Raw genomic sequence first — 21,482 nt, 5'->3', positions numbered from 1 at the left:
TATTCAGAAATAACTATCAATCTAAAGACAGTGCGCCTGCCAAAAGAGTATGTGACAGGGAAGACACACATTGAGAAATAGACTAATTTAGACATCCTAGATCAGTGATGGCGAACCTATGGCAGGTGTGTCACAGGTGGCATATGGAGCCATATTTGCCGGCATGCGATCCATTGCCCTAGCTCAGCTTCAGCGAGCATGTGTGTGCCAGCCAGCTGATTTTCAACTCATGTGGAGGCTCTGGGAGGGCATTTTAAGTTTCTGGTGGGCCTCTGAGTAGAGGGAAAAGCCTCTGGAGCCTGGGGAGGGTCAGAAATTGGGTCTAGCAATATTGTGGTTGGCTCTGGCCCAGCTCCTGCCCCAGGGAATGTGGAGGTGGATGCAGGGGAAACATCAACGTGTCATAGAAACATAGAAACATAGAAGACTGATGGCAGAAAAAGACCTCATGGTCCATCTATACTATACTATTTTCTGTGTTTTATCTTAGGATGGATATATGTTTATCCCAGGCATGTTTAAATTCAGTTACTGTGGATTTACCAACCACGTCTGCTGGAAGTTTGTTCCAAGGATCTACTACTCTTTCAGTGAAATAATATTTCCTCACGTTGCTTTTGATCTTTCCCCCAACTAACTTCAGATTGTGTCCCCTTGTTCTTGTGTTCACTTTCCTATTAAAAACACTTCCCTCCTGAACCTTATTTAACCCTTTAATATATTTAAATGTTTCGATCATGTCCCCCCTTTTCCTTCTGTCCTCCAGACTATACAGATTGAGTTCATTAAGTCTTTCCTGATACGTTTTATGCTTAAGACCTTCCACCATTCTTGTAGCCCGTCTTTGGACCTGTTCAATTTTGTCAATATCTTTTTGTAGGGCCTGTTTCATGGGCCTGTTTTGTTGCCGACAGAGTCAGGTAGTGCAGTTTCCTCGGACGAAGAGGAAGGTGTGGGTGACTGGGAAGAGGGGGGCTTGGCACACAGCCCAGGAAGCCAATCTCCATTATCTAAAGTCGATTCGGATGAAGAAGTGTTAGACCCACGCTTGCGCAGAATTATGCATCGAAGAGACCAATTGAATCAATATTACAGGAGATAATGAGAGGCCACCTGTGTTTGGGTGGGGCTCCAGTAATTAAAGCTGCTGATATAAATAGCAGCGTGTTGGTTTGGCCGTTGTGGAAGATTATCTGATCGTTGTTCTTCAGGACTGTGCCTTGCTGTTTCCGGACTTTGTTTTGTTGATTTTTCACGACTTTGAAACCAAAGCAGAGCAAAGTGTGAGTGTTTCACTTTGTGGAAGAAGGAGAGCTGTGACGTTTCTTCGCAGCTGCTAGCTAAGTACTTAAGGACTGATTAAGGACATTGTACAGACTACCAGGTTGTTTTGGGATGAGTGCTCTTTGCAATACAAAAAGGGTGCTTGGTTTCTTTTGAATTTTTGTGATAAAGAACATTGTTTTTGACCTTTCAAGTGTGTGTGTCTGAAATTTGTACCCTTGAATTTTCGGGAGACTCTTACCATAGAGCCCGGCAGAACAACCAAGCCCATCGGAAGTCAGGAAATGGGCTATTTCCAGCCTCCAGAGGCCCTCTGCGGGGGCAGGGGAGGCCATTTTTGCCCTCCCCATGCATTGAATTATGGGTGTGGGCACTCGCACATGTATGATAGCATGCATGGGTGCTCTTTTGGCATATATATTTTGCATTATAATTGCCAATGTGCAACACCCATCAATGTGCAATTTATCAAGTTTTTTTGACCCCTAACCCTGGATATATCCAAGAAAAGAAAAATTTCAGAAGAAAACAGAATCTTTAATTCAACTATATAAGCTAGCTTTATGGCCGTTTAGGAAATAATCAGGCACAGGAAGAGTTTTGTGGCTCCCAGTGTTTTTTTCTCTGTGGAAAAAGGGTATAAATGCCTCTCTGAGTGTTTAAGGTTGCCCACCCCTGTTCTAGATGAATTACATAATCTAGGTCAATTATCTCCCGAAGGGATAGACTACTTCAATCCCTGCCTAATATAGGAAGTCCACAGATTTATGACCACAATTGAGACCAAACTTTATGTTGTGAAGTGAGACATTTGTTAAGTAAGTTTTGCCCCATTTTATAACCTTTCTTGTCTCAGTTGTTGAGTGAATCATCACAGCTGATAAGTTAGTAACCTAGTTTTCAAGCGAATCTGGCTTCCCAATTGACTGTCAGTCACAAAAGATGATCACATGATCACAGGACATTACAATGGTCACAAATATGAACCAGTTGCCAAGCTGGATTTTGATCATGTGACCATGGGGATTCTGCACAGGTTGTTACTGTGAAAAATGGTCATTAATCACATTTAAAAGTGCTGTTGTAACTTTGAATGGTCATTAAATGAACTGTTGTTATCAAGGACTACCTGTATGGATAAAACTTTTCTAATGATGATAATGATAATAATTATACAGGTAAAACTCAAAAAAATTAGAATATCATGCAAAAGTTCATATATTTCAGGAATGCAACTTAAAAGATGAAATGTAATATATGAGAGAGACTCATAACATGCAAGGCAAGATAGTTCAAGCCATCATTTGTCATAATGTCTTCGGAGAGGGGCGGCATACAAATCTAAGTAATAAATAATAAATAAATAAATAAATAATTGTGATGATTATGGGGTGCAGCTCATGAAAACCCCAGATCCACAATCTCAGAAAATTAGAACATTACATGTAATCAATAAAACAAGGATTGTACATAGAACATTATTGGACCTCTGAAAAGTGCATGCATATATACTCAGTACTTGGTTTGGGCACCTTTTGCAGCAATTACTGCCTCAATATGGTGTGGCATGGAAGCTACCAGCCTGTGGCACTGCTGAGATGTTATGGAAGACCAGGATGCTTCAATAGCAGCCTTCAGTATTGGTCCCAAACTTATGGGAAAGTAGTTCATGGAATATAGTCATTATTTTCAGCAAGGTTAGATCAACTTTTAGTAACACATTCACTTCCCCAAAACTTTTAATAAGACAACTTGTGCTTAAATAACTTAATTTCCTTCCTAATATTCGTGGAACAGTTTTGAAAATTACAAGAACATAATTTGGTTTGGATGTCCTAGGTAAATGTGTTGCTTGGCAGGTATTGATAAAAAAAGATAGGACAATGAAGATGGATGAGTAATTTAAAAGAAATATTAAATTAAACTCTTTCCTTGCCAACGGTAATAACTGGAGAGGTAATTTAGTTAGACTCCCTGTGTTGTCACAATTTCTATTTTATGACATTTTTAAAATGCTTTATCTATATTGCTCCTGATTTCAGGATGGATGGCCACTTGCATTTAATTCCACTGATCAGAAATGCATAACTCAATGTAAGGCAACTTCTTGGTACTGTGAATGAAAATGCAATTTAAATTCGTGAAACAAATAGCTTAGGTATAAAATAATCCAAACTGACATTTTTGTTCTTCCAAATTCTCTGGTGACTCTGCAGTGGTTCCAGTCTAAAGGCATATACAGTACTTTGGCCACAGCCTCCATAGTAAGTCTAATACAGGTAGTCCTCAAGTTCATTTAGTGACTGTTCAAAGCTATAACATCACTGAAAAAGTGATTTATGACTGTGTCATGGCCCCGTTGGAGGCTGAAGCCAATGGAGGTCAAGGGGATGGCCTCATTGGCTTTGGAGGAATGTGGGAGGAGCTGGACGAGGCATTCACAGGTCCCTCAGGATTGGGATGGCTTGCCAGCAAGGAAGAATAGGGACAGGATGACCGGGGTGGGAGAAGAGAGGGCAGGCAGTGGAAATGAGGAATGAAAAAGCTCAGATGAGCAAGGACCGCTCCTTCTTGATCCCCGAGCACGGAGAGTGGAGAGAAGACACAACAGTGCAGGTTGACCCAACGAATTGGGAGAAGACCATCCTGCTACTCTTCACAAGACACACCTGGAGAATGAGATTTAAGCGGATAGTGTGCGGAGGGGCCCTTGTTGGAAACTAAATTACGAAATTAAATAAAACAACACTATAAAACACTACTATAAAAAACCCCTTAAAACATCTAACAGACAGCCCACCTCATACAGCACTATCATATCTCCAACAGTCATACAATAATGGGGGCTGGCACAAAGCAATCAAGTTTAACAGCCAGCATAGATGTGTTTTTAAGCTCTTCCGGAAGACCGGGAGAGTGGGAATTGTACGGATCTTCAGGGGGACTTGCTTCCAGAGGGCAGGGGCAACCACAGAGGAGGCCCTTCCCCTAGGGCCCGCCAGCCGGCATTGTCCAGCTGACAGGACCTGGAGAAGGCTGACCCTGGGTGCCCTAACAAGATCGATGGGATACATGAGGCAAGAGACGGTCCCATAGGTAATCAGGCCCTAAGCCATGTAGGGCTTTAAAGGTCAAGACCAAAACTTTGAATTGCGTTTGGAGAATAGTGGCAACCAATGCAGCTCACAGAGTGATGACAAAACATGGGCATATCTGGGAAGGCCCATGACAGCTTGTATGGCTGCGTTTTGTATCAATTGCAGTCTCCAAATGTTCTTCAGAGGTAGCCCCATGTAGGGAGCATTGCAGTAGTCGATCCTCCATGTGATGAGGGTGTTGTATCCTGGAATGGCTACCTTGTAACTCTGTAAATAGTTTGTTCCTCTTTCTAGCGCTGTCTGAGCCGAAGCAGGAAGTCGCTCCTGATTGGCTCAGACGCGGCCGGCTCTAGCTTTGGCGGGAACCGCAAAAGTATAAAAGGAGCGGTTTCTCCAGGCAGAGTCAGTCGGTACTCGCTGAATTGTCACTTTACCTTGCTGAGCTGTCACTTGTTCTCTGAGCTGAATAAAAGTACCGATTGCTTGAACCCTGCCTCTGGGTCTACTTCACTGGCGACGAACGGACGGAAGAAACATCGCGTGCAACATGAACAAAGTCCAGATCGGCCAGGCTCCGGAACTCTTCGATCCCGAGAAAACGACCTGGGACGAATACATGGCCACCTTCGAGATCTTCCTCGAGGCGGCGGGAATACAGGACGCCGAAGCCGATCGAAGACGGGCTATTTTCCTTAATTACTGCGGCCCAGAAATCCGTGGACTGGCCCAAACTCTCACCGAACCGCAGCAAGCAAGAACCGTAGCGTGGGACGTCCTACAGGAAAAGCTAGCGAGCCATTTCAAACCGACCAAACCGGCCATGGTTTTTCGGCATCAATTTTCCATGATGGCTCAGAAGGAAACCGAGTCGATCAACCAGTTTACAACGCGGCTTCGAACGGTACTTGCTCAATGCAAGTTTAAAGACCCGGAAGCTCGCCTCACCGACGCCTTGGTTTTCGGCATGAAAAGCAGCACAGTGAGAAATAAACTCCTCACCGAAGAAGAGCCGACTCTACAAACCGTGATTAAACTAGCGCAAACCGCAGAAGCAGCCGACGCAGCGGCTAGGGAATTGAAAGAGCACGGAAGGCGAGAACTCATTGCCAAAATCGACTCTGCGTCTTCCAGCGCCGTGGAATCAGACGACCTCAGCCAACCAACCCACAGCGGGGACAACTGCCTCCTGGTGCAAGACCAGCCGAGACACCTTAGAGCTACTCACCCAGCCCCCTGCGCGGGCTGCCGGGGAAATCACCAGCGCCATCGATGCCCTTTCCGAGACGCTACATGCCGCCGCTGCAACCGTAGAGGCCACATCGCCATCGCTTGCAGAGCAACAGCACCGGAAGAAACTTTCGCCACGCCGCAATACCAGCGACCACAAAACCAGACCCCCCAATCGCGAGAAAGGAGACCGTTCCGCAACTCGGGTCAAAGGAACTACTCAACCGCTAACCGCGACTACTATAGAGGTAACTCTCAATTTTCCGTGAATAACACGGCAACCAAAAAGGGGGCTAAAATTGTTATCTCATTGTTACTAAATAACCAGCCTTGCTCAATGGAGCTGGATACGGGCTCTAGATATACCATCATGCCCTGGGAAAAATTTAAACTGTATATGCCTAATGTGTCTAAGGCTGACCTAAATCAAACCTCTTTGGTGATCAGAGACTTCCAAGGGGGGGTGATCTCGGTCCTGGGAACAGCAAATGTACCTATTGCATTCAAGAATGTTAAATGTACCCTTCCCATGCTTATTGTAACGGGGGCCAAGCACTCTCTTCTGGGGTTAGCGTGGATGGAACCGTTGGGGATCGAGATTTCGGGTGTGTGTAATGTAAACTGTGATAATATGCCTAACTTTGTGAAAGAGTTCCCTGAAGTGTTCAGCCCCACCTTGGGATTGTATAAGGGCCCCCCTATATCATTCTCTATTGACCCCAAGGTCCCACCGATCAGACTAAAACCTCGCAGGGTCCCCCTTCCGCTTCTCCCCAAACTAGACATACAGCTGGATAAACTCATTAGCCAAGGTATTTTGGTCCCTGTGGAACAGGGGCCATGGGAAACTCCCATAGTTACACCTCTGAAGCCAGATGGTTCTTTAAGAGTTTGCGCTGATTACAAATCGACCCTGAATAAGGCACTCCAACACCACCCCTACCCCATCCCGGTTGTGCAACAACTTCTACACTCCCTGGGGGAGGGGAAAAGGTTCGCAAAGATCGACCTGGCGCAAGCTTACCAGCAACTTCCGGTCGATGAACAAACAGCAAACGCTCAAACAATTGTAACGCACAGGGGGGCTTTCAAATGCATGAGGTTACAGTTTGGGGTAAGCATAGCCCCAGGAATATTCCAGAGCATTATGGAACGCCTATTGTCAGGGGTAAATGGGGCCATTCCATACTTTGATGACATCTTAATTGAAGGGGAAAACCAGGAACAAGTAAACAAAAGAATAAGGGAAGTACTTAAGAGGTTACAGGACAAAGGGTTAAGAATCAAGCCTGATAAATGTGTCTGGGGAACCAACAGTATAGAATTCCTTGGTTATAAAATAGATAAAGAAGGCATCCACCCCACAACAGAAAAGCTGAAAGCAATTAGAGAAGCCCCAGAACCACGAGATAAGAATGAGCTACAGGCATTTTTGGGCCTCCTTAATTTTTATTCCGTTTTTTTAAAGCAGAAGGCAACAGTAGCAGAGCCTCTCCATCGTTTACTCCAGAAGGAAGCCCGCTGGACATGGGGGAAAACTGAACGTGAAGCTTTCTCTCAAATAAAGGATTTATTAACTTCTAAAAGTGTAGTAGTCCAATATAGTGCTTCACTACCCATTAGGCTCACGTGCGACGCTTCGCCGTACGGCATAGGAGGAGTCCTAGCTCACGTTCTACCTAATAAGACAGAGGCCCCAATAGCATTTTTCTCAAGAACCATGACCAGCACAGAGAGGAATTATAGCCAGTTAGACAAGGAGGCCCTAGCATTAGTGGCAGGGGTAAAGAAGTTCCACAATTATATTTTTGGAAGAAGTTTTGAACTAGTCACTGACCACAAGCCCCTACTAGGTCTGCTAGCCCCCAACAAGCCCACTCCACCTTTTATGTCTCCAAGACTAATCAGATGGGCTCTTTTCCTCTCAGGGTACCAGTATGAGCTCACCCACAAGAGGGGAAAGGAAATCAATCACGCAGACGGCCTCAGCAGATGCCCCATAGCAGACTTAGTGGAAGACCCTGTTCCTTCCACAGATGTGTTAATGATAGAACTCGAGGATAACCCACTAACCACGGCCAAAGAGGTAGCTGCACACACGCAGCAAGATCAAATCCTTAAACAAGTGGTGAACTGTGTTCTAAAGGGATGGCAAAATGATGTTGTGAAACCTGAATTGTGTGATTTTAAAAACAAAAGGTTTGAGTTATCGTATGTTAAGGGTTGTCTGTTGTGGGGAGATAGAGTGATCATCCCTAAAAGCCTAAGGGAAAAGGTACTCAAAATGTTACATGTGGGTCATCCTGGGATTGTCAGGATGAAGAGCCTGGCAAGGGGGCATCTATGGTGGCCAGGGCTGGATGCTGATATTGAAAATTGGGTTTCAAAGTGTGACCCGTGCCAAGAGTCACGGCCTAGTCCCCCCAAAACAACTCCGGCTGAGTGGGAACAGCCTGCTGGCCCTTGGTCTAGAATCCACATTGATTTTGCTGGCCCAGTGGGTTCCCAGTATTTTTTAATAGTGGTTGATGCCTTCTCCAAATGGGTGGAAATAATAGCAATGAACAACATAACCACAAGTGCCACCATCAAGGTATTGAGTAGACTGTTTGCATCCCATGGTTGCCCAGATATCTTAGTGTCTGACAATGGGCCACAGCTAACAGCCAGGCAATTCGAATTGTTCTTAGATGGCCTAGGGGTCAGGCATGCCCTCATCTCGCCTTATTCGCCCTGGGCTAACGGATTGGCAGAACGTTACGTTCGGGTGGCAAAGGAGGCATTGCGCAGGTCAGGCCCTGGGGATGTGCAACAAAACTTGGACCAATTCTTACTAACCCAGCACATTACCCCTAACTCACACACACATGTAAGCCCTGCAGAGTTATTGATGGGAAGAAAGTTGAGGTCACCACTAGACAGGTTAAACCCAAGGTTCTGTGTTAATAATAACCAAATGTGTGTAAAACCTGAAAGAGAAATGTATTTGGGACAAAATGTATATGTAAAAAGTTTTGATGGAAATGTAAACTGGATGAAAGGAATTGTTGTTAAGCAAAATGCACCAAAGACTTATATTGTAAAACTAGAGGATGGTCGTTTGTGGAAACGACACATAGACCACATTCGGAAGCGAACAGAAAATCAATTGCCACAAACCACTGACATGGACTCTCCCCCTTCAACAGACTTTAGTACATTGCCCGAGTTAAGAAACACGCAAAGAGACTTATCGGGCCAGGGGGAACCATCCAGCGACGCCGAGCCATCCTCGTCCTCCGAAGCCTTCGTTGGGCCCGCCAGGCCAAGTCCGCCGCGCCGGGAGAACAGCGGCGAGCCATCCTCCACAGTCAGTGTCGAAGGAGAAATTGAACTGCGCAGGTCAGCGCGAGCTCCTCGGAGGCCCCACCGATTGGACGACTTTGTCACATGGCTTTCATGATGGATGTGTCCAACTATGAGGGGAGGGGTGTTGTATCCTGGAATGGCTACCTTGTAACTCTGTAAATAGTTTGTTCCTCTTTCTAGCGCTGTCTGAGCCGAAGCAGGAAGTCGCTCCTGATTGGCTCAGACGCGGCCGGCTCTAGCTTTGGCGGGAACCGCAAAAGTATAAAAGGAGCGGTTTCTCCAGGCAGAGTCAGTCGGTACTCGCTGAATTGTCACTTTACCTTGCTGAGCTGTCACTTGTTCTCTGAGCTGAATAAAAGTACCGATTGCTTGAACCCTGCCTCTGGGTCTACTTCAGAGGGCGTGAGTGACTGTCAGGAGAGCCTCCCTATCGAGATAAAGCTGCAACTGGTGTACCAGGCGAACCTGGGCAAATGTCCCCCTTGCCACAGCTGAAAGATGATGTTCCAATGACAGCTGTGGGTCGAGGAAGACTCCCAAGTTGCGGACCTTCTCTGAGGGGGGTCAAAATTACACCCCCCCAGAGTGATGGGCAGATAGATGGAAATATCCTTGGGAGGCAGCACCCACAGCCACTCCGTCTTGTCAGGGTTGAGTCTGAGCCTGTGGCACCCATCCAGATCCTTATTCGCTTGCCTCGCTGGATTTCTTGCCTGGAAGCTAAGAGTGTTTGGCTGGAATACTCACAGCTAGAGGCTGCTGGAGGTGTGTGTGTGTGTGTGTGTGTGTGTGTGCATGCACACACATGAGTGCACGTGTTTTGCTCTGGGACTTGCCATAAACATGGGAGCATTTGGAGGGAAAGTTAATAATAATAATAATAACAACAGAGTTGGAAGGGACCTTGGAGGTCTTCTAGTCCAACGCCCTGATTAGGCAGGAGACCCTATACTACTTCAGGCAAATGGTTATCCAACATCTTCTTTAAAACTTCCGGTGTTGGAGCATTCACAACTTCTGGAGGCAAGCTGTTCCACAGATTAATTGTTCTAACTATGAGGCTAGAAATTGGAAGTTGGAACAAGTTGGAACAATAAAGGGGAGTTTGAACTATCAGCTGACAGTGTTGCCTCTGTGTCTTGCCCCAGGTCATCACAGACTATTTTTATGCTTATGATCATTGTGGCAGTCCCAAGGTCATGTGATCAAAATGGCAACTGACTCTTTCTTTCATCCCCAACCCACCAGGGAATCAGTCTAAATTTAACCACAAATAAAGCTTTAAGAACTTAAGGAAGCCTTATTTATAAGGACAGATTAGAACTTGGCCTACATGGCAAAGGATACCAGTATGTTTTTGCCCCGGAAGCGGAGTAAAAACACTGAAACAGTGTATGGGTTAAATATAGGGTCACTTTATTAAATTAGCATAAAATTAAATAACGTAACTTTAAATATGTAAATTTAAATATTTAAATAATTCAAATTCAACTGTAAGCAAAGGACCTTCAGAGCCCAAAAACTAACGGGGTGGAAATTCCTGTCAAAACCTTCCTGGGCCACTTATTGGGCATAACTCTTTGTTGAAGCAGGTGAAGGTAGCCACCCTCACCTGGATCCGAGCCACGCCCTTCAGCGTGTGGGAGGAGCTCACCCTCCAATCCCCGAGGGCAATTGGATCCGGTGAGTCCCATGGGCATCCTCTCTCCAATCCCTGAAGTTGTACCAACCTATAGTTCATGGAGAGAGGCGGTCCATCATCCTTTTAAAAGATGCCCAAAAGGAGCATGCGCAGTTGCTCCTACTGCCCATTTCCGCCCCTAACCTGCCATGGAGTGGGGGTCAGATCTCAATCTTGGCCCCCCGACTCCCCCCCAATCTCCTCTACTAATTCCTGGAGGCACCTCTTCAGGTCAGAAAGGAAAATGGCATTCCCCTCGTCTAATACAACCTTGAGAAAAATGTTCTAAAAGTAACAAAGCCCTTCATGGCACTGGACCAGAATATCTCCGAGACCGCCTCCTGCCGCACGAATCCCAGCGACCGATTAGGTCCCACAGAGTGGGCCTTCTCCGGGTCCCGTCAACTAAACAATGTCGGTTGGTGGGCCCCAGGGGAAGAGCCTTCTCTGTGGCAGCCCTGGCCCTCTGGAATCAACTCCCCCCAGAGATTAGAACTGCCCCTACTCTTCCTGCCTTCCGTAAACTCCTTAAAACCCACCTTTGCCATCAGGCATGGGGGAATTGAAACACCTCCCCCGGGCATGTTCAATTTATACATGTATGCTTGTGTGTGTGTCTGTTAGTATATGGGGTTCTTTTAAATCTTTAAATATTTTAAAGTTATTTGGATTATTTATGATTTGTTCTATCTTGTTGTGAGCCGCCCCGAGTCTTCGGAGAGGGGCGGCATACAAATCTAAATAATAAATAAATAAATAAAATAAACAAAATTAGTCTGAAGGATCCGCGACTCTACCTAATCATGAAATCTTAGTTTACCTGAGTCTAACATTTTATCTTTTAGAATGAGAGGCAAACATAAAAATACACACATCCTTATGCAGGCATAGCGAAGGAGTGCCAATGAAACCATGTTAGACAAGTTTTTTCCTGGAAAGTCTCTCGGCTATCACTCTTCCATAGTCAGTTATAACCGGGCATTGGTTTGGTTCCCCCTGCCTTAAAACATGACCTCATGTTTTTTTATTGTGTTTCTTTATTTTCAGCCAAGAAAGTTTCCCTTCATTTTGGCTTGTGTGTGTGCCCACGCCTATAGATAATTTCTTTGATCTCTGACATCATCTTTTCATGTTGCAGATTTACAACTTCCCTAAGCATTCTCCAGCCATTTCTTAGCTCATCAACCATCCTGAAATTTTTATTTTCTAGAGATGTCACTGTACTATATCTCCATCATATCCAATTGATTTCTTATGCCAGCTGAATGGTATCAGATTGGAGAAAGCTATGATGAACTATGCCAGTTGTTTTGTAGAGAGTTATTGTAGCATATTAATTCCAGTCTTGGGATGGGATCTATATGGCTCCCATGATGAGATGCTGTAATTTGTTATTTTATGTTGAAGAAACTGATCTCTCCATTTAGTTATAATGAAATGATTTAAGACTTGAATATGTTGATTGTTACATGCAGAGGTTCATAGAATTTCCTAATATTTACTAAGACAGAAAAGTGATTGTTTCAACATCAGTACCAGGAATATAAATAATCATATAAATTTCCAAATTTGCAATATGTTGCCAGATTACAAATTCTGATTCCATGAATTTGGGCTCCGAATAGCCCCCATTTTTCAAGCGGAATTCTTAGAAGTTCTTGTACTTCTTTAAAAAATTAAAACTATTGTTTGGGGAAATATGTAGAGAATGAAACGACTGGTTCACTTCACTTAGAGAAAGAAGACATTTTGTTATTACCTGCGAGGAACCCAGGTTGCATCCTTGCTTTAGGCCAACCTTGGCAACTTTAAGGTTTGTTATTTATTTTATTTATTTATTTTGTCATATAATATTAAAATACAAGGTACAAGTAAATGTCTAAATATTCAAATACATGCAACTGGTAAAAATAAAGAAACAGGACAGGGGTTTGAAGGCACATTGGTGCACTTATGCACGCCCCTTACTGATCTCTTAGGAATTATCTCCTGAAACCGACAAGACCGCCTTCTGCTGCACGAATCCCAGCAGCCGATTAGGTCCCACAGAGTTGGCCTTCTCCGGGTCCCATTGGCAAAACAATGCCGTCTGCTGGGACCCAGGGGAAGAGCCTTCTCTGTGGTGGCCCTGGCCCTCTGGAATCAACTCCTCCCGGAGATTCAAACTGCCCCTACCCTCCCCATCTTCCGTAAAATATTAAAGACTCACCTTTGCCGCCAGGCATGGGGGGATTAATCTCCCCCCTCCTTTTTTGCTGAGCTTATTATGTTTATTATGTTTTTTATTTAGTTGGGCTGAGGGTGTATGACTATGTAGTAGATAAGTTTTTATAATGTATTTTTAAATTAGAGGTTTTTTTCAATTTTTTAACATTAGATTTGTATCTATATTGTATTGCTATTGTGTTGTGACCGGCCCCATCTTTGGAGAGGGGTGGCATACAAATCTAATAAATAATAATAATAATAATAATAATAATAATAATAATAATAATAATAATAATAATAATTATTATTATTATTATTTGGGAGAGGTCAACAGTGGAAAGTGGGAATTCTGTGGAATTAGAATACAGTATAGAATATAGAATATAGAATATAGAATATAGAATATAGAATATTTATTTATTTATTCATTTATTCCAATACATAATACACATTGAAGAGAATAGATATGTAGTAATATAAATAAAGAAAAGAATAGAAGAATATCGCCGGCTGACTTACCGGCCCCACGGCGCTTTTGCGGAAGGGCCGGGCAGACTCGGACCCTTCCATGGCGGCCGCCATCTTGGTTTCGGCCGAAATCTCGCGAGGCGAGATTTCGGCCGGGATTGCTTTGCCCACGTGGCTGGGCATGACGTTGGGTCCGGGCGGGGCCTGCTGGCCCTATTTAAGGGCAGCAGGCCTGGAAGCAGGCCTTTTCGCCCCGGACCCAGCCTAAGAGCAGACACTCGGCTGAGTGCTGCTCCGACGCCATTTTGGGTTGCCCTCGAGTCGCGGCCGCCATTTTGTGGCCGATCGAGGGAGCGAAAAGTTTTCTTCACCGGATCTCCGATTGAGGCTCCAATCCTTAGGACTCGTGGAGCTTTCTCCCAGAGGATCCCCCTCGGGCCCGAGGGGGACTGGTAACCTCCTCCCGGCTGGGAGGAGGGCGCGGTGGGGCGGTTTGGCTTCTGGGGTCCCCGGTCTTGGGCTGGTTGGTGGCCGGATTTAGGCCTTTAAGGCCTACCTTTGAGGGGAGGCTTTCCTTTTGCGCCTAAGGACAGGGGGCTTAAGGGTTGGCAAGGGTTTCTTCCCTTCCAGTAATTGGCTCTAGGTGGGCACAGTGGTGGGGGACCTTTGCTTGCCACTCAGACGGTGGGGAGTTCAATCCTAGGTAGAGTTTAGGTTGCTCTCTGCATACTAGAATTAATTAAGTTGGGATGGCTCCAAAAAAGAGGCCTGCCGCTGCCCCTACGGCTCCGCCGGCTGCGCGTCCCAGGAGGGCCCTTAGGCCTTCTGCCCGGGCTCGGGACAGCAGGGAGGGGCCTACGGGGGTGGTCCCCGAGCAAGGGGGGTGGTTTCGTTGCCTCCTGCCCCTCAACCTGTTCTTTCTCCTGCCATGTCTTGGGCCAGGGTGTTGGAGAGGCTCGACGAGCTCGAGCAGTGGAGAAGCGGTGCGGGCTCCGGAGGGTCCCTTGATCCAGTTCCTGCGGCGTTGGGGAGAGATCCTGCGGCGGCCCAGGCTGGGCAGATGGCTCCGGTGGGACGACAGGCTCCGGCAGGGCCGATGGCAGCTTTACCAGGCCCCGCAACAATGGGCCCCCCGTGGATGGCATCAACCCCGTACGGGGCAGGTGAGGCTGCACCACACACTACACCGCTGTCCTTTCTTCCTTCCCCCGCCCCGGGTTTTCCCCCGGCGGGGGTTGGGAGCGGGTCCAGTTTTTTAGGGTCTTCCACGGGCACCTGCGGGCAGGTCTGGGCACAGCCGGTTCCTCCTTTGGGGCCGCCGGCGGCCGGCCCTGCCCCGCTGCCCGGGCCAGGTCCTACGGGGATACCTGCGGTGCCCGGGGCAGGGGGGTGGGTTCCTCCAGCCCCTGCTGTTATGCCCCCGCTCCCTGTCTTGCCCTACCCCCACGGTGCGGGAGTTTTTGGTGTGGCGGCCAACTCTGTATGGGACCCGTTCGCTTGTATTAAAGCAGGGGCTATCCCGTGCGGGTTGCCGTCCACCCCTTTAGGATGCCACCTTCACCCTTCGGTGAAGGAGGCTATATGGCGGGGAGAATACGTGGATCTTTTTTCGCTTTTGAACCGAGAGGTTCCTAAGCAGGAGAAAGAGATTGTCCCGGGGGAGAAAACGAAGAAAACCAAAGTAACGAAATGCTTCAGCTCTTGGTTGTATGCCTTTCTTACTTATGGGTCTGTGGTGATTCAGAGGCAGCCGGCTATGGCCTCTGCCATGTTTAAATATATAGATTTGATTGCCAGGGCCCACTTCGAATATAAGGGCACCATATGGCGCCATTATGATAAAGGCTTTCGTATGAGGATGGCGGTAGAGCCTAACTTGCCTTGGGATATGGTGGTGCCGGACCTTTGGTTCCGGGCCACGCATATGTCAGGGAAGGAAGGGTGTGAGCGTACAGATAGTGGGCACTTCATGGAGGAGGAGCCTGGCGCGGCTTCGCCGGCCAAGGCGACTCCTGGTGTGGCTGGAAAGGGGCCTCGCCCGCTTGTCATGAGTTTGCTGCAAAAGGGGCGTGTTTTCGTCCCTTTTGTAAGTACAAGCATGCCTGCGGGAATTGTGGGGGGTCCCATGCGGCTTCAGTCTGTCCCCGCCCCAAGAAAGGGGCGGAGAAGAAGGGCGGGGGTCCAGGAAAACCTCCCCCACCAGCTGGGGGAAAAGGGGCCCAGCCCAATTAATGTTTCTGTGCTTGAGGGTTGGTTGATCGACTACCACCCTCGCCCGAGAGCCGAGTTGCTCTTGAGGGGCTTCTCCGAGGGATTTAGGATCCCTTATGTGGGCGTTAGGAAGGCTTTCATGTCCGACAACCTCAGGTCGGTTGTCGGACATGAGGACATTGTACGGGCTAAGATTCGGAAGGAGGTTGCTGAGGGCAGGGTCCTAGGGCCTTTCCCGGAGCCGCCCTTTTCGAATCTTAGAGTGTCCCCCCTGGGGGTGGTCCCCAAAAAGGCGAGTGGTGAATTTAGGTTGATTCACCATTTGTCTTTTCCAAAAGGGGAGTCAGTGAATGACTTCATTCCTGACGAACTTTGTTCAGTCCGGTACGCATCCTTTGATGCGGCCGTGGCCATGGTTAGGGAGTGTGGGGTGGGAGCCCTTATGGGTAAATGCGACATTAAGTCGGCATTCCGGCTCCTCCACATTCACCCAGGCGACTTCGAGCTTCTGGGCTTCCATTTTGAAGGTGGGTTTTATGTGGACAGGGCATTGCCTATGGGCTGCTCTGTTTCTTGCTCCCTTTTTGAGAGCTTCAGTACCTTCCTGGAGTGGGTGCTCAGGAGGCGCAGTGGCCTGGGTTCGGTTGTTCATTACCTTGATGATTTCCTGATGGCCGGGCCGGCACACTCGGAGCAATGCTTTGCTTTGATGCGGGACTTCGAAGCCCTTTGTGCTCAATTGGGGGTGCCTTTAGCCCCTGAGAAGACCGAAGGCCCTGCCACCAGGATTACCTTCCTCGGTATTGAATTGGATTCAGAGGAGCAATCTTCCAGATTGCCCCTGGATAAGTTGGTTAAAATTAGGGCCAAGCTTGAGGCGGTCTTGGGCTGCAGGAAGGTTACTCTTCGGCAGCTCCAGGAGTTGGACGGGATCCTTAATTTCGCCTGTCGGGTAGTGGTGCCTGGTAGGGCTTTTTCTCGCAGGTTGTATGATGCGATGAAGGGGCTACGGTTGCCCCACCATCGTACCCGCTTATGCGCCGGGGTCAGGGCTGACCTCTGCGTGTGGCGGGAGTTTTTGGAACAATTTAACGGGTTGTCTTTCTGGCGGCAGGAGCTTCTTTTGGAAGCGGAGCTGCAGCTGTGTTCCGACGCCGCAGGGACTTGCGGTTTTGGGGTAGTTTTAGGTGACCAGTGGTGCTGGTCGGCATGGCCTCCGGAATGGAGTGCCTGTTCATTGGTTAAGGACTTGACCTTTTTGGAGCTTTTCCCCTTAATAGTGGCCTTAGAGCTCTGGGGAGAGCAGTTCAGGGACAAGACTGTGCATTTTTGGTGTGACAATCTAGCGGTTGTCCATGTTGTGAACGCCCTGTCCTCTAAGAGTGACAGGGTGATGCGGCTTGTCCGCCATTTTGTGCACAGGTCCTTGTCTTTGAACGCCTTGTTTTTGGCTAGGCACGTCCCTGGTTTAGATAACGGGGTGGCTGACGCCTTGTCCCGTGGTCAGTTGTCCAGGTTTCGGACCCTGGCCCCATGGGCCCGAGAGTCGCCAGAGGTGTTTCCAGCCCACCTGTGGAGCCTGGGCGGGCTCCCGAGAGCTGGAGAGACGAGGCCTCCAGGGCGATCGCCTTATCTGTAGCTCCTGGCACCCTGCGAGCTTACCAGCGTGCAGGTAAGGAGTTTGGGGATTTCAGGCAGGGTAGGGGTTACCCCCATTGCTGGCCTGCCCCGGTTGAGCACCTAGCTGAATTTTGTGTCCTGCTGAAGGGGCGTGGCCTTTCAGTGAGGACTATCAGGTCTAGGTTAGCCGGCCTCGCCTTTCTGTCCAAGGCGGGGGGGTTTGGTGATTTTTCGGGTGATTTTCGCATCCGGAGGATGCTGGAAGGCTGGGTGAGGGAGCGACAGGGGTTCCCCTCCGACACTCGTCAGGCCCTGACGGTTCAGCAGCTGTCTCTGATTAATCAGACGTTTGACAGTCTGTGTGCCTCTCTTTACGAGGCCCGTCTGTTTAGGGCAGCGACTTGTGTTATGTTTTTTGGGGCCCTCAGGGTCAGCGAGGCAATGGCCTCCTCGCAGTCTGACTTGTCGCTCCGGGCTTTCCAGCTTACTGATCTGACCTTTAGGCAGGGGGGTGTCTCCCTTTTGGTGAGACATTCCAAGACAGATCAGTTACACAGAGGGGTTAGAATTGAGCTTAGCGCTGCCACCGATCTGTCGGTGTGCCCGGTGGCGGCTTTGCAGCAATTTTGTGTCTTGCGGGGGTCAGGGAGTGGGTACCTTTTTCGACACCTGGATGGTACCCCCCTGTCTCGGTATCAATTCTGGGCGTTAGTGTCAAAGGCTATGTCTCAGGTAGGCATGGATCCCGCCGGCTACGGAACGCATTCGTTCCGTATCGGCGCCGCCACTAGCGCGGCACTTTCCGGTTTCCCAGCCCAACGGATTCAGGAGATCGGCCGCTGGCGGTCAGCGGCATATTTGGGTTATGTTAGGCCCGCTGAGGATCCTGGGCAGGGTTTAGGCTAGGTAACCTCTCTGTGTGTGTCCTCTTCCAGGTTCCCAGTCCAGGCAGAAACCGACGGCGCTACTGTGTGGCCACAGCATGGTCTTCTGGGCCGGCCGCTCAGCAGCCAGAAGCGCCATTGGGACCCAGCTGTCGTTGGGATGGTGGGTCAATGTTGTTTGGATGGGCCGGAGGGGTATGCGGTGGGAGGGGCTCCTACCGACGTTGCTGGGTACTCAGCATCTCAGGGCGGTACCCGGCGCTGCTGGGCGGGCGGCTACCCAGGGTCGCGCCCAGATGGGACTGGGTGGTCGGCAACCCATAGCCGCACCCAGATGGCTGGTCTTGCACCTCGGTGGCAATGAATTGTGCCTGCTTGGTGGTCTACCACTGATCATCCAGGCGCGCGAAGACCTGCGGTGGCTTCGCACGGTATGGCCCACCACGCAAGTGGTGTGGTCAGAGATCCTCCCAAGGATCATTTGGAGAGACGCCATTTCCCTTAGGGCCATACACCGGGTCAGGCGTAGGGTGAATAAGGCCGTGGGAAAAACAGTCAAAGAATTGGGTGGGGTTGTAGTGGCCCATCCCCTTATCACCGTAGATCGGCCGTGGCTTTACCGGGCCGATGGCGTTCACCTGTCAGAACAGGGGAACGCCATTTTCTTACAGGACCTGCAGCGGTCTCTGCGTGAGCTGGCGTAGATAGAGGGGGGAGTCGGGGGGCCAAGATAGAGATCTGACCCCCGCTCCGTGGCAGGTTAGGGGCGGAAATCTGGGTGGTTTCAGCAACTGCGCGTTCTCCCTTGGGCATCTTTGGGGATGATTGACAGGTTCTCTCCAAGCCCATGGTGGGTGCTACCTGCGTGCTTGGGGGGAACCTGTCTTTGGGTCCCGCTATTGAAGTCCCAGGGTAGGGGTGAGCCGGCGGGACCCCCCTCATGCGAGTGCATGGCAGGGTCTCAGGTGAGGGAGAGGTCCCTCACCTGGACCAGCATCGACTACGCCCTTAGTTGCCCAGGAATGTTGACCTTTTACGTCATTTCCGCCCCGGAAGTGTTTGTTTGACCCTGCAGGTCCACTGTTTCCGGGTCATAGTTGAATATGTTGATTTATGCAAATTTATGCTAATTCATGCTAATTTAATTAATAAATTATGCAAATTTATTATAATAAAAATGACCCAAGTTTAAATCCAGCTCTGGTGTCCGAGTCGTTACTCCGTCTCTTCTGCAATATCGCCGGCTGACTTACCGGCCCCACGGCGCTTTTGCGGAAGGGCCGGGCAGACTCGGACCCTTCCATGGCAGCCGCCATATTGGTTTCGGCCGAAATCTCGCGAGGCGAGATTTCGGCCGGGATTGCTTTGCCCACGTGGCTGGGCATGACGTTGGGTCCGGGCGGGGCCTGCTGGCCCTATTTAAGGGCAGCAGGCCTGGAAGCAGGCCTTTTCGCCCCGGACCCAGCCTAAGAGCAGACACCCACCCGCCCTTCCCTATTTTGCAGTGTGCCTAGTGGGTCGCCTTCGGGGGCCGAATGGGAATTTTTTGCAGCCTCGCCCATTAGGCCGGGCTGTTTTTTCGCCCATTCCACACTGGGGAGATGGATGGGCGGTTAGGGGGTGTTTGCATTTAATTAGGTTAATTGGCTTACCTCTGGTCATTTGGGTAGGCAGGTTAGGGGCGGAAATCTGGGTGGTTTCAGCAACTGCGCGTTCTCCCTTGGGCATCTTTGGGGATGATTGACAGGTTCTCTCCAAGCCCATGGTGGGTGCTACCTGCGTGCTTGGGGGGAACCTGTCTTTGGGTCCTGCTATTGAAGTCCCAGGGTAGGGGTGAGCCGGCGGGACCCCCCTCATGCGAGTGCATGGCAGGGTCTCAGGTGAGGGAGAGGTCCCTCACCTGGACCAGCATCGACTATGCCCTTAGTTGCCCAGGAATGTTGACCTTTTACGTCATTTCCGCCCCGGAAGTGTTTGTTTGACCCTGCAGGTCCACTGTTTCCGGGTCATAGTTGAATATGTTGATTTATGCAAATTCATGCTAATTCATGCTAATTTAATTAATAAATTATGCAAATTTATTATAATAAAAATGACCCAAGTTTAAATCCAGCTCTGGTGTCCGAGTCGTTACTCCGTCTCTTCTGCAAAAGGTGAACATATTTGAAAGGAAGAAAAGATAAATGAGATAAGGAGATAAAAGATAAATGAGATAAGGAGAGACAATTGAACAGGGGACGGAAGGCACACTGATGCACTTATGCATGCCCCTTACTGACCTCTAAGGAACCTGGAGAGGTCAATTGTGGATAGTCTAAGGGAAAAATGTTGGAGGTTAGGGGTTGACACTACTGAGTCAGGTAATGAGTTCCACGCTTCGACAACTCGGCTGCTGAAGTCATATTTTTTACAGTCAAGTTTGGAGCGGTTAATATTAAGTTTGAATCTATTGCTCATAGTGTGAATAGTGGAAAGTGGGAATTCTGGAGTGGAAAACCACAAGTCTTGAAGTTGCCCCTGCTTTAGGCTGTGTACACATTGTCCATTACAAGGGGAAATTGGCATTTCTTGTGAATGGCTGCTGAAAAGCTGTCAAGCTAGCTTTCGTCATGAAAGTCTTTAAGTCCAGGAGATAGGATGAAACAGAGGTTGCTGTAGAGATAGAGATAGATAGATAGATAGATAGATAGATAGATAGAGACAGAGAGAGAGAGACAGACAGAGAGACAGAGACAGACATAGAGATATAAGAGACACAGAGAGACAGAGAGTCAGAGGGAGGCATGATGGCTCGGTGGTTAAAGATGCTGAGCTTTGTTGAGCTTCTCATCTGGAAAGCTGACAGCCGGAGCACTATGCAACAGAGTGCATAGCGCCCTTTCCTGTTGCAGCTCCTCCCCACCTAGAAGTTTGAAAGCATGCAAATGTGAGTATATTAACAGGTACCACTTTGATGGGAAAGTAACAGAGTCCTGTGCACCCTTAATGTATAGCCATGATGACCACATGACCACAAAGATATCTTTGGACAACACTGGCTCCTTCAGTCAAGAAAGGGAGATGAGCACTGTGCCCCAGAGTCGGACATGACTGGCTACATTTTATATTGATAGAGAGCCAGTTTGGCCCAGGGATTAAGGCACCAAGTTAACAACCAGGAGAGTGGGAGTTCTAGTATTGGCCTAGGCAGAAAGCCGGCTGGGTGACTTTGAACCAGTCATTCTCTCTCAAACCAATTCAATTGTTATTATGGGGAAAGTTGGAAGGGGAAGGAGTTTTATGTCTGTACATCACCTTGAGTTATTTACAAAAATAATAAAGGTGGGAGGAAACATTTAAATTTTTTTTTTTAAATCAATTTCAGATGCCCAAAGCTTATTGAGAACTGATGAATCCTGGTGGGACTTCTTGTGGAAATGTCTCACGACAGTTCAAAATCTGACACGTACACAT

This window comes from Erythrolamprus reginae, chromosome 1 (assembly GCF_031021105.1).
Source record: "Erythrolamprus reginae isolate rEryReg1 chromosome 1, rEryReg1.hap1, whole genome shotgun sequence".
NCBI classification, from domain to species: domain Eukaryota; kingdom Metazoa; phylum Chordata; class Lepidosauria; order Squamata; family Dipsadidae; genus Erythrolamprus; species Erythrolamprus reginae.
This window is presented reverse-complemented; position numbering follows the sequence as displayed.